Raw genomic sequence first — 14664 nt, 5'->3', positions numbered from 1 at the left:
TGTAATACATTTGCAACAGCTTGAGAAATTGAAGCAATAACAGCGACAAGCCGGGAATAGGGCTCTTCAGATTACCAAATGCCCCGCGACATTGAAAGGTCAAGGTTGAAGCATGGAAACCCAGCAGTCTGAAACTTGAAGCTCATAATGGCGTTGGGCATGCAGACACCACCATGTTCTGACACCCCCAAACCCCAAACCCCACCAAATGAACATAACACCAGCAGATCCTTAAAAATTTATTGAAGTTAATGTAAGATGAAATCATAAGTGATATAAGAAAAATAATAAATAATTACCCTTGCATAGATCACAGACCATGCCTTTGTCATCGTCTGACAAACTGAACACATTGTAGCATAATCCTTGGTAAAAACACAACATGAAGGATGATGACTGGATAACACATCAGAGAGTTTGGTAATGATTTGTGGATGAAAAGAAGAGCAGGAGGAGTTCAACCGTCCTTTTTGTGTGTTCTGAGCTGCTCCGAAACGGGGGCCGGCTTCCCAGTACTCGTGCACTTGGTCAAATGTGCATTTCTTGACAGAAAGACAAACTCATATCAATCACACTTTCGTCATCATATTACGAGCTCAAACAGGATCTTCTCTGTAGGGAGGCTTGTGGTGAGTGAGGTACACAATATCCCAATATCCGATTCTGTTCAGTGGCCGCCACGGCAGGCGGAAATCGGTCCGCCTGAGCTGCAGACTCTTGTCAAGACCTTTAGCAAACAAGAATGCCTTGAAACCAATATAGTATAGCGCAGGCCCTGTTTAGACATCATACGCATGTTTTCCACAATGCAGTATCACCACAGTCTGGACTGAGACGAGAGACTCCTACAATGCAGTATCACCACAGTCTAGACTGAGACAAGAGACTCCTACAATGCAGTATCACCAGTAGCGGAGCGTACACCAGGGCAGAGGGTGCGCCGCCCCGGGCCCACTCCCATCCCAAAAAAAAAAAAAAAAGAATTCAATCAATGAGCAATTCAATCAATAGACAATAACATTGGTGTGTTTAAAATGAGATATTCCACTAAATATGGCTACAACAGATTCAAACATGCAAAAAAGGCAAATTTTTCTTCAGCTCCGGCCTTAATTGAAAAAAAAAAAAAAAAAAAAAAAAAAGGGATGGGGGGGGGGGCCCCCTAAGAGCTTTGCCCCCCATGGGCTGATAGGGTCGCTCCGCCCCTGAGTATCACCACAGTCTAGACTGAGATGAGACTCCTACAATGCAGTATCACCACAGTCTAGACTGAGACGAGAGACTCCTACAATGCAGCATCACCACAGTCTAGACTGAGTCGAGAGACTCCTACAATGCAGTATCACCACAGTCTAGATTGAGACGAGACTCCTACAATGCAGTATCACCACAGTCTAGACTGAGTCGAGAGACTCCCACAATGCAGTATCACCACAGTCTAGATTGAGAGACTCCTACAATGCAGTATCACCACAGTCTAGATTGAGAGACTCCTACAATGCAGTATCACCACAGTCTAGACTGAGACGAGAGACTCCTACAATGCAGTATCACCACAGTCTAGACTGAGATGAGACTCCTACAATGCAGTATCACCACAGTCTAGACTGAGACGAGAGACTCCTACAATGCAGCATCACCACAGTCTAGACTGAGTCGAGAGACTCCTACAATGCAGTATCACCACAGTCTAGATTGAGACGAGACTCCTACAATGCAGTATCACCACAGTCTAGACTGAGTCGAGAGACTCCCACAATGCAGTATCACCACAGTCTAGATTGAGAGACTCCTACAATGCAGTATCACCACAGTCTAGATTGAGAGACTCCTACAATGCAGTATCACCACAGTCTAGACTGAGACGAGAGACTCCTACAATGCAGTATCACCACAGTCTAGACTGAGATGAGAGACTCCTACAATGCAGTATCACCACAGTCTAGAATGAGAGACTCCTACAATGCAGTATCACCACAGTCTAGACTGAGACAAGACTCCTACAATGCAGTATCACCACAGTCTAGATTGAGACAAGAGACTCCTACAATGCAGTATCACCACAGTCTAGACTGAGACAAGACTCCTACAATGCAGTATCACCACAGTCTAGATTGAGACAAGAGACTCCTACAACGCAGTATCACCACAGTCTAGATTGAGACGAGAGACTCCTACAATGCAGTATCACCACAGTCTAGACTGAGACAAGAGACTCCTACAATGCAGTATCACCACAGTCTAGACTGAGACAAGAGACTCCTACAATGCAGTATCACCACAGTATAGACTGAGACGAGAGACTCCTACAATGCTGTATCACCACAGTCTAGACCGAGACGAGAGACTCCTACGAATGGCCGCTCGCCTTCCGAAAGAGCATTTCAGTCCTAGGATAGGGATACCTTATGAGAAACTAGCCCTTAATGTCCTTGTTCACATTCAGAGCCTAGCAATCAGAACCTGTACATCACATACAGTCAGACGTTGAATAGGGCTCGGATTCCCAACGCCATCTTAGCGCCGAGGTGGGGCGCTACGGTGCTTTTGGGAAGCCAGCAGAGGACATATTAAGACAACACGTTCTGAACAGGGCCTTGTTGTAAAAGCCTCGGTGCAGATGAAAGCAAGGGTTTTTGTAAATGATGCAACCATATTATAGTTGATCCACAGTTTTGAAAGGCAAAGCTCATGCAGTCTTCCGTTGACCATGCAGTTTTTGCGATCAGTTAGGTTGCTGTAGAGATATGTATCTATACATTAGCATTAGGTTCAGCAGTGGAGTTTTTGGAAAATGTCAACATGGTGTTTGAATGAATCATCTTTTTTTCCTTGAAACAAAAAAGACAAACCATACGTCTTTATGATAATACACTTGTTGTCCATATCATTTAGTGTATAGTAATCGACCGTAATAGTTTCATTATCATGGCTTGCCAAAGGAACACGTTGAGTCTTTGATACTTCAGTATATGGCATGTTCTTCCTAAAACAATCAGTCATATTACAGTGCCACAGAAAACAAAAAAATAAGACACACAAGGAGCACGTTAAAATTGATTCATTGGTTTTCATAATTGCAATATATAGTAGTTGCTTTTTTCTATTTTACTGTAGCTAAAATGGCATTGTGTTCTTAATACATGTATAGAATAGTTTCTCTTATAGTTTAATTAGGTTAATGTCTTCGTTTTTTCTTTTTTAGACCTTCTCACTCATGTTATCGTTTAGAGAAGCGCAACATCTGAAACATTATGCTAAACAAATGCAAAAATATGTAAAAACAATATAGGCACCTTCTCTGACTCTCCCTCGCTATTCTAGCAGCAGCACACAACCGTTCGTCAGTCCAGTGGGTTGATGATAGCATCCTCTAAGTGCATTATGGACTATTCCTTTGGGACTGTGCTATAGGTTCGCCTAGGCCCTTCATCAACCTTGGTTCCTGACTGGAAAACAACTCTACTTAGACCCGGGAAGCTAATGGGGGGCTGCCACTATTACTGTGCCTATATTTGGCTTTTTCATGGGTTTCTCTCAGCACATTCACTGTGAGGGGCGGATGTTGACCTCTTCACCTTTGACCCCACTGACCCTTACAAAATCACAGAATAGAAGGTAAGAGGCGGGTAAATAAAAACAGCCCTCTCTCATGAATAATCTGTCGAGTGATCGCAGTTTCTGTGTCATTCAAAATAGATTAGGTTTTTCCCTATTTTACAAAAAGCATCTAAGAAACGGGTATCTGTTATTCTATTGCTGTAAGAATGCATGTTCTGTTGGCTATTTGAATGCATAGCACCGTACATCGATGCTGCTCACAGCAAGAGTAGGTAACGTAACGTGAGGGGTAGCGTATATATATTCTTTACGCCTCACTTTGAACTGTTTCATGCAGGACGCACCTCGCCACTCGTCTTATAAGCATCGGTCAAAAGAGAAACTCGTGATTGCAAACATATCAATTACCTGATAGTTAGCTGCATGTATGCAACCATTTGCTATACTTTCCTTTGATCTTTATACATAATAGTATTATAATATGTGATACTGGGTTGTTGTCTATATATTGATGCCCCTCTTTATGAGAAACCCTATAGAAGTGGATCCCTGACAGAGAAGTGTATCTTTTTTTTTTTTTTGCACTCATAATAAGTCATTGACATCTAGGAAGGCTCTTGAAGATTCACCTAGCCTGAGGCAGAGACACTCTACTACGTCTTCAGCAATACAGTACAAAGATCAGTACCAAATAAAAAGGTCACATGGTTTCCCTGCCTATACAACCAACCAACCAACCAGCTAGCATTGCAATAACAAAAAACAATTAAGAACTAGATTCATAGAATCAAAAAGGTCTTGTCCAAACTATCTACGCAGGCTTTTGCTTCACTAGATAAACGTGATGGCAAACAGGACAACAACAATGGTGGTCCTGTATGAGCACCACAAAGGAAGGGTATAGCCGCTGCACCAACAGAAACAAATATGACATTCAAGTGTAGCGCTGTTTTACTGGAGCTGTTTTACAGGGCTTTGTAAGCAGAGCTCTAAATAAGAAAGGGGTGGGGGGGGGGGGGGGGGGGGGGAGTGTACAGTACTCTTCTATCTAACATCTTACTATCATTTTGATGAATTCATATCAATACTGAGTGTAAAGTGATGTACAGTAGCTGGAGATTTTCAAGTAAGTGTCATAATGCTTTCTCTCCAATCTGCACTTGGGTCTATCCGGACCAACACACTGAGTAACCATCCCACTACTCAGCATGTATAAGCGAGCATAGTGATGATGGACGGAATATTATCTAACTAGCAAAAAATAGCAACTGAACCAAATAACTGTGCAAAAAGAGTGGCTGCACTTGGGTGTGCATCATAATGCCCAAGGATTTTGCAATATGACAAGATTTTATAAACGATATCAAACGTCTCCACCGTCGTCTTCTCTAGAAAGATGTAATAGGCTATTATTAACAACACATTCAGGCCTGTCTCTATGACACAGCGAGCGGTGACTTTTAGAGGCCATTTGCTTCAAAGAAACGAACAACACAAAACAGTCAATCCCATCCTGAGAGTCAGGAAACCTCTAGAAACGATGCTCTACAAATGCATGTTTTGATTGTGCGTAGCTTCGAGGGGGTGGGGTGGGGGGTGGGGGCAGGTTTAGGAGTAGGGGTTGCGGTACACTATTTTGTCCTAAGTGCTCGTGTAAAGGCTATGCTCTGGGACTACTCTCATGTTCAGTATTGCACGGCTGCAGTTTTTACACCTAAGGTTTCCATTTTGCATTGCGGTTAAAAGCCCTGCGTTGAAGCTTGCAGCTCTGCAGCAAGTTTGCAATCACCTCACTGAGGTAGAGACCCTGAAAGGATGCATGGTGTGCACAAACAAAACCAAAACTAAAACAGAAGCCAAGTAGACTTAAAACAATCCATATTCCCTTCTGATTTGGACTGGTGGAAGGAAATGAAAAGTACAATGCGTCGTTGCTTAAGGGCATAAGTTAAGTGCGTGACAGCATGGACGTTGGGTTATGCGTGACGGCCACCACGGGGATCACCGCTTTTTCCTATCGCACTCTCTCACTCGTTTCAACCTTGATCATCAGGCTCGCCATCATCGCCATCGCTAACATCATCACCACCGACAGCATAACCGTAAGAAGACAGGGACTACACTCAACTCCATGAAATCCATTCTACACACAGGCACTTTCACTGGTCCTGTTGGTGAGAGGGGGTAAAGGCACTAGCAACTAATGTCAAAACAATTCTTTGCAATATAAAGAGAATTTTGGTATAGATTATTTTCCGGCGGTTTTTCCGAACCAACACATACTCTTAAGTTTTTGAGTTGAAATGGAAGCATGACTAATAATATGTTAACTTTTCTTGTTCAAAGAAGGTCCATGCACTGCGCTATTGACGTAATACTGTAATCGGTGCTTATTATGATTATATGCATTTTTGATAATATTTCTTCAGCTTCTTTGACTACTTTTTAAATTAGAAACTCTGCATCCCCCAAAGGTGGGTTTGTATATATTTTGTCACATTTCAGAAACGTCCAGAAGTTTGAGTTCCTTCGTTTCCCTGACAATAGGGCACCGCAAAGTGCCTGAATTGCAACAAGCTGTATACTGATGTCATGCATTAAATATACCAGGATACAAAAGTACCTTAGTCAATAGACCATAATGCAGATTACTTTTTCATGCTATGATCTCATTTATGTACTGTTCCCTTAAGATTTAACATTCAATCCCTATACTTCTAAATGAGTAGCATTTCAAATTAACAACTATCCAGTGCACTCAGTGTGAAAACAGATGAGAAGGGGGGGATGGAGGCGGGTATCCAAAAAGAACATCTTTTTCCATTATATGAGATATGTCTCATGCATGCCAATATCAAAATGGAAAGTCTCTAAACATGCTCATGTGAAGCTCATTTGATCATTGTGCTGTGTTGCATCTAAAGGGCATGGCGTTGAATCACTTGGTGATATCATAATTACAGCAGCTGCTGGAAAATAGCAGCATTGCGGATGTCCGTGAAGCGAAGTAGATCACCATCTCTTTACATCCAGATGAGAGAGATCAGTCTTTTTCCTATAAGGTGCTTTGCTGAATAGTAGATCCTTTGTAGGGGGGGGGGGGGGAGAGAATGGAGGAGGAGGAGGAGGAGGAGGAGGAGGAGGAGGAGGAGGGGGGGGTCGCCTCACCTCTCGGGCGCCGACCGCTGGTCTGCAGATGCTTGCGTGTCTCCGCAGACTTTTCTGATGCATTTTGTGCAACTTGCTGAAATGTTATCTGTACTCCATGCATAACATTTTAATTATCACGCCGTCGCCTGGCAAGACAGTCATCGTGGTTTTGCTCTGTGTCTTCCAGGGCACCGCATATATGCGTAATAATTGATGTTTTCGTTGTTCGATATATCTATAATATATTTGTAGGATCACAAGAATTAATTATTCTATCTACCTGTCATATACTCTATCAGCTTTGTTTTTTTTCTGTTTCCTTTCCTATATAGCTGAGCATGGTTGTAGGCCTAATGCCATAGAGCGCTTTGGGGAGGTTAATGAAGCATTCCTAACTGATGGTCTTACTCCTCATTATGACAGTTTTCAAAGAGATCCCATGGTTTTCCTAACTGGACTCCTCTACACATCTGTGAGCAGCTTGCTTTTATTTACACAGTTTTGGTTGGCTATAGTGCAATTGCCAGTTCTGAGGTTTGCCTCCCTAAAGTTGTCGATGCTATTGTTTATGTCTCCATCAATCTCCATGTACTCTGACTTGCTGACGGTCGATGAGCTACGGCGGCTGGAGTTGGTTTCAGAGGGGATGTTGGGATTGCTGACGTTGAGCAGCTGCGCCTGCTCCTCTCCCTCGGTCTCCCTGTGGTAGAAGTAGTTGAAGTTGGACACAATGACAGGCACTGGGAGGGCAATTGTCAACACTCCGGCGATGGCGCACAGAGAACCCACAATCTTGCCGCCTATAGTGACCGGGACCATGTCCCCATAGCCCACAGTTGTCATAGACACAACGGCCCACCAAAAGGCATCCGGGATGCTGCCAAAGTAGGACCCTTGCTCCTCGGCCTCGGCAAAGTACACGGCGCTGGAGAACAAGATGACTCCGATGAACAGAAAGAAGATCAGCAATCCGAGCTCTCGCATGCTGGCCTTGAGGGTCTGCCCCAAGATCTGCAGTCCTTTGGAGTGTCGTGACAGTTTGAAGATCCTGAACACCCTGACCAGGCGGATCACCCTGAGTATGGCCAGAGATGTTGCCTGCTCCCCCACCCCCTCCGTGTTCTCCGGGTCTTCAGCCAGCTCGGTGCCTAATGTAATGAAGTAAGGGATGATGGCCACTATGTCGATAGTGTTCATCATGTTCTTGAAGAAGGCTGGTTTGCTCGGGCACGCCAGAAAGCGCACTATCAACTCAAAGGAGAACCAGATTATACAGAGGGTCTCGATGATGAAGAAGGGGTCTGTGAGGATATTTGGCTTGTAGTAAAAAGTAATATTCCCCACGGTCTCCATCCGGCCGGCCGGGTCCTCCTTCAGCTCCGGCAAAGTCTCTAAACAAAATATGACTATTGAAATCAGAATCACCATCACGGACACTATGGCGATCCCTCTCGCCGGGCCCGAGCTTTCCGGATGCTCAAAGAGGAGCCAGACCTGACGCTGGAACTCCTTCTCGGGCAAGGGGCGCTCCTCCTCCCTGATGAAGCCCTCGTCCTCGCGGAACTTCTCCATGGCGTCCACTCCCAGCTCGTAAAACTTAATCTCTTCAGAGAACATATCCAGGGGGACGTTCACCGGCCTCCTCAGCCTGCCGCCAGACTGGTAGTAGTACAGGATGGCGTCGAAGCTGGGACGGTTCCTGTCGAAGAAGTACTCGTTTCTCAGGGGGTCAAAGTAGCGCATCCTCTTTTTGGGGTTGCCCAGCAGAGTCTCTGGAAACTGGGAGAGGGTCTTTAGTTGTGTCTCGAACCGGAGGCCGGCGATGTTGATGACCACCCTCTCACAGCATTCGTGGTCGTCGTGGTCCGGGGGGTAAGTGTCCTGTGGGTGGCCCGGGACGGCCGATTGTTCGTCCATGTTATCTCCTGCGACAACAGTCATTTTGGGAAGAGGAGGAGGAGGAGGCGAGGAAGAGGAAGAGGAGGAGGAGGAGGAGTTGTGTTGGGATTCCGGCTAGTCTGACTGAGCAGGCATTCAGGGGTTTTTGGGGTGAAATTTCCACTCCTCAGCTTCCCGCACCCCCTAAATTGCTGAAGAAGTCTCCCCCGATGCGAGGGCCTGGCTGGTTGCTTCGCCTCAGTGCGGCTCCACTGCGGTTCTCGCTGACTCGACCATTGCTGCTCTCCAATGCATCTGCTGCTGCTGCCTCTGTCACCCAGTCAGAGGGAGAGAGAGAGAGAGAGAGAGAGAGAGAGAGAGAGAGAGAGAGAGGGAGAGGGAGAGGGAGAGGAAGAAAGAATTAATGGGATCGAACAGCCCAGATATATGCTGGCTCAGCGATTTCTGCTGTTTATTTATTTATTTACTCACTGTCCTCAGCTTACTACCAGTGCAATTATCCAAAAGGGGGAAAAGGGTCTGGAAAACAAGACCTCCACCTCAACCTCTTTAGCAGCTTAGGAAAGAATAACTTCATATTTCTATAATACAAGGACTGTGGTACTCAGTAGTGGGTTTATAGTGACCATATCTTACCCAATGGCACATTTATGGTAGCATATTATTCCTATAATATTCCTATAGAGGCTTGTGTGGATGTGGCACTTAAAAAGAATAGCTATCCCCGTTATATGCCAATGAAATTCCTATAGGATTTGTAGTTTTGCTGGCGATATCTGCTTAAGATGCGTCATAGAATAGCTAGAATTCTTTGTCATAATGGGGCTTGATAATAGTTTTGCCAATCTCACCGGCGTGGTATGACGCATATGATTTCATACAGATATTATACCAGCTGATTTCTCTATACATGCATGTAGCCTATAGGCCTATATTGTCGGACAAAAGGTGCGCAATATCAAAGGAATACAGCAGAATATCCTTGTATTAACAATAGCTGTGTAGATAATAATAGCCTATAGGCGATATCTGCTAAGTCAGCAGTTTCGAGGCTTACCGTGGGTTGATCTTGAAAGGTCTCGAATGCGTCTAATCCCCGAGTAAAGTCATCCAACGATGGGGCACCCTTGGTTGTCATGTGGCATTAACGCTTTACATTGCGCACCCACACACAAAAAGAGACTAGAAGCTTTCCTGTGCTGCCGATCACATCCTTAACATCCTGACAGTGTCCGTCAGGATAACCCCAAATAGGCTGTAACTTCCCTACTACACCGTGAGGCAGTCTGCAATGAGACGAGATGAAAATCACATGAGGATAATGAGGAGGAGAGCTTGACGAAAAGGAGCGGAGGAAAAAAGGGGGAACTGCAAAGCTGCAGCGTCGGGAGTTGCTTGCTTGCGCAGCGGCACGGCACGGCGGTGTGAATGGCTTTACATAGAGGAGCATAGAGAGGCGATACCGCAGGAGGAATTCTTGTGCTGCAAATTCAGGGGGGAGATACATTAAGGGGCAATAAGCGAGCCCTTGACATTTCCAGACATTACTGCATCAGCAGAAATGTGCTGCTGCTTTGTTGCGAGTAGACAAGATGACGGGCAAAATGTGATCGGCTCGGTTGCGCATGGGGAGCGCAGAGAATGGAGCTGGATAGAGAGAGAGAGCCAATTATAGCATGGACGACTGCATGATTCCTCAACAATGTCAAGCATGATGTTATGTATTTTACATGCAAGAAGTAGCCTACCCTATACACACCGGAGGTGAAGAGGGGAGAGAGGAGAGGGGAGGGGAGGGGCGGCACGAGGAGGAGGAGGAGGAGGAGGAGGAGGATGAGGAGGAGGAGGAGGAGGAGGCGGTGGTGGTGGTGGTGGTGGTGGAGGAGGGTTTCGACGCAATGCAGACCGGCTCTATACTAAAGCACGTCGCCAGAAGTTCTCCATACACCACAAAAACAAGAGCACTTGTGTGTGCCAACACTGGCGCAATATCTGACTTGCAGAGGGGGACAGTTGGTTACAAAACATATTGCCATAAAATCAACACTGAGTAATAAGATGCTAGTTAACCATATTGATAATCAATCAGTGAGAAATTAAATGCTGGATCTTATAAGTATGTCTCTCTGAGGACTCGGGACTTAGATAAAGGGTTAGGCCTGTATGGGCGTTAATTGGATGTGGCAATTGTGTGACACTCGTCATAATTTAAGTGAGACCAAATTTGCTCTTGTCGTTTTTTTATGGTTATAATCGAGAATCGAAGGGGGGATCACATGGCCAAGATCAAGTGGTTGATCTAATGCCGTCTCAATCTCCCATTATTGCTTCGTTTGTCCCCAGAAATGTAGTGAGAGATGATGCGGGGGCTTTGTCAGAGCTCAGGTTTGAGCGGACTCGACTGACGCCCTCAGCTCGACCCTGCAGAGGACCGACGATTGGTTTCAGGACCACGGACAGCGCGATTGATCGACTCGCCTCATAGCAAATCACAATGCTTTACATTCCAAATTCCAAATCACATTTCACAGTTTACATTTCAACGACAACGTGCGTTGTCTTTGCAAATTCAAAAAACACATCTGATCTCACTCAAATTCCTAAAATAAGCCTCTGCCCAAATAAATACGCCTATTCATCACTATGATATTTTCATTAAGTTAATGGAGTTTGTGGCAAGGCAGCCTAATCTGGTTCTACACTTTTTTCCACCGTTCAGCACCAAAAGTTTATAATCTAATAATCTAATTTATGCAGAGTGACAATCTCGATCTGTCTAATAATGAAAGAATGAAAAATAATGATATCTTAGGGGTCTATTTTCTGATTCATAATTTATTTATAAAATAATATACACTAGATGTCATGTTCAAATTAAAAAAATAAATATCTGTCATTACATCACATAAGCTTCACAATGATTTATCATGCAGACTTCATAACATGAATATGCTATGTTCTGAGCTACTGGTTGTTTACAGCAAATTGCAACACAATGGGATTGTTTAAAGGCTACCAACACAGCCATGTAAGAAGCGTTTCAAAGTTTGCATTAAAAGCTGAATATGAAAAGTTCAAATTCAAATATTTACAAAAACGCATTATGTACACAAGGCTTCTCATAGAAAGAAAACATGGTCATCTATAAGGCCTAACCCATTCCCGTAGCCTACCTAACAGGCAGACTGAACGTTGCACAAGATTTCCGCCGTATGGTTTCTGTAGGCATAATGTTGTCAAATTGAGTGTGTCCATAATGCCAGAATATCCATAAGAATAATTGTTGCCTTTTAGGTGGAGAGGAGAATGTCATAGCTACTTGTATTTTGGTGCGACTTTGAGGGAACAATATGCTTCACTTCACCGTGTGATTCCTGAAGTAAGCAGAAAACAAAACTCATTATGGTATACTGTAGCCTATCATGTCATGTCATGGATTAGTTGGACCGATATTGCAGTCATGCAGGCACCAGTAAAGCTTAATCACAGTTAACGGTCACCAGCATCGAAAAACCATGATCTCTATATGCGCCAAAGCCTGAAGCAGTACAAAAAATATAATACTAAAGCGAAAATGTTATTTTTCCATGTTACTGCACAAGTTGACTGCAGGACTATTTGTCAACCACACAGTGGCGCTCGGAGCTCACTTGTCCTAATTCTTATCAGAAGTTTATCATTATAGCAATATACAGTACTACTAAATCCATGCCTTGTTGCGTAGCACAGGGGTTCCCATTTATTTATTTATTTATTTATTTATTTATTTATTTATTTATTTATTTATTTATTTATTTATTTATTGATAAGGTCGCTTTACTTTCTATCATTTGGCGAAGATTTTGTCCCAGTAGCCCCATTTAAGAATAGTTTTGTGTCTGTCTCCATACTGAGAGGAGATAACAGAGAAGCTGTAACAGATCTCATTCTCTTCTCCCATTCAGTGACTGAAGTCAGAGTGGCTCACTGGTTTAATTGCACTAGAGTGCAATTAAACGTATCCTCAATTTGCTGGGAACCTCCTGGAACCTCTCGGGGTCCTTGAACCAAAGTTTGGGAACCACTGGTGCAGCCTAGAAGAGTGCGTAAAACGTGCGTAAAACACCTGCAGCACCAGCAGTGGACACCTGAGATGAGACCACACTCACTCACCAGGAAAATTGTCTGCCAAGCGTCTTTTTATACATCTGTCAGTTGTCCAGTGTATGTTTCAGACGGGTTCAACTTAGGATATCTCTGTTTTTCCATGTCGTCATCCTCCAGGTACTCTGATTTGCAGAGCGACTGGTTGCTTTTGTTTGATTCAAATTCACCAAAGGAGGGCTGCTGCTGTCCACAAGTCACGTGTACATATTGGACATTTTCCCCCTCGCTGTTCTCTCTGTGGTAGAAATAGTTGAAATTGGATACAATAACGGGGACGGGCAAAGCTATGGTCAGGACCCCGGCGATGGCACACAAAGATCCGACGACTTTACCTCCAATGGTGGACGGACACATGTCTCCATATCCAACTGTGGTCATGGTCACCACAGCCCACCAGAACGCGCCGGGTATACTGGTGAATCCGGACTCGGAGTCTTCTGCCTCTGCGAAATAAACGGTACTGGAGAATAAAACCACTCCTATTATGAGGAAGAATATCAGCAGTGCCAGCTCTCTCATGCTTGCGTGGAGCGTCTGGCCGAGGATTTGGAGACCCTTGGAGTGTCTGGAGAGTTTGAAAATCCTGAAAACGCGCACTAGACGGATGACCCTTAGTATGGCCATAGACGCAGCTTGCTGACTGCTGCCCTGGTCCTCTGCGAGATCAAGGCCCAGCGTGATGAAATAAGGCGTAATCGCCGCAACATCTATCAAGTTCATCATGTTTTTGAAGAAAGCAGGTTTGCTGGGACACGAGAGAAACCTCACCATGAATTCCAAAGAGAACCACACAATGCAAAGTGTCTCAACCATGAAAAACGGGTCTGTGAATGGACTGGGCTTTTTCCCGTGGGCACTTCCATTGCCAGGACTCTCTGGCACCGCGGGGACCTCTCTAAACTCGGGCAATGTTTCCACACAGAAGATAATGATGGATATCAAAATAACCATAACTGACACAATGGCGATCATCCGTGCGGGTCCTGAACTCTCTGGGTACTCAAAGAGCAGCCACATGTGCTGCTGAAAGGCATTGCTAGGCATCGGGCGTTCTTCTTCCTTCAGCATCCCCTCGTCGTCTTTGTACATCTCAATGATCTCCTCCTCGAGTTCGTAAAACTTGATTTCCTCCAGGAAGATGTCAGCCGGTACGCTGAGGGGCCTCCTCAACCTGCCCCCCGACTGGTAGTAATAGAGGACGGCGTCAAAGCTCGGCCTGTTCCTGTCAAAGAAATACTCGTTTCTGAGCGGGTCGAAGAAGCGCATCCTTTTACGCGCATCTCCCAAAAGTGTTGTCGGGAAGCGGGAGAGGGTTTTCAGCTGCGTCTCAAAGCGCAGACCGGAGATGTTGATAACGACCCTCTCGCTGCACTCCTGGTCCGCCGGGTCCGGGTCAGCAACAGCAGCAGCAGCATCTTGCAGCAACGGAGCAGTGACAACCACCAGAGTCTCTTCGTGGTTCTCCTGGGGCACCACGGTCATCTTTTTACCCCACCGAGGGTATCCTTGTTGTGCTCACCTCCTCGGCCCTTCCCCTTGCGCGTTGTCCCCACTCTCTCTCTCATGCAGGCCCGCAGCCCCCCAGGAACGGAAGGCAAAAATCCTTTTCACTCCCAAGTCCCAGCAACAGCTTGGCAGTCCAATTATGCTGTCCAAAGGCTATCCAAAAATCGTTGTAATGCTGTTTTTTTTTTAATCCTTTTGTCAGGTTAGTCGGTACCTCAGTCCACTTTGAAGTATACAGACTGATCTCCGCTTGCACAAGCTATCCCGATGGCTAGAGATGGCTATCATATTCACACCATTTTAAACTCCAAAGCCCTCCCCAAGTTGGCTGACCAGATGACACTTGCTGCTGCTGTCTGTCCCTCTCTCACTTGCTCGCCCCACTCTACAAGTGTGGTGGTG

At 45.1% G+C, this 14664-nt stretch overlaps 2 pseudogenes across 2 annotated transcripts; both read right to left on the bottom strand.

Annotated features, from left to right (window-relative positions):
- Nucleotides 1-7173: 7173 nt before the first annotated feature.
- On the bottom strand, nucleotides 7174-8652 carry LOC310800585 (potassium voltage-gated channel subfamily A member 1 pseudogene; annotated as a pseudogene). The gene has a single exon. The product of its transcript is annotated as a potassium voltage-gated channel subfamily A member 1 pseudogene (transcript).
- A 4137-nt stretch (nucleotides 8653-12789) lies between these two features.
- LOC310800587 (shaker-related potassium channel tsha2 pseudogene) lies at nucleotides 12790-14238 on the bottom strand (annotated as a pseudogene). Its single transcript has one exon. The product of its transcript is annotated as a shaker-related potassium channel tsha2 pseudogene (transcript).
- Between the last annotated feature and the right edge of the window lie 426 nt (nucleotides 14239-14664).

The sequence above is a fragment of the Poromitra crassiceps genome, assembly GCF_964638095.1.
Source record: "Poromitra crassiceps genome assembly, chromosome: 30".
NCBI classification, from domain to species: domain Eukaryota; kingdom Metazoa; phylum Chordata; class Actinopteri; order Beryciformes; family Melamphaidae; genus Poromitra; species Poromitra crassiceps.
Note: the sequence above shows the minus strand (reverse complement) of the source record. Positions and strands in the feature narration are given on the sequence as shown.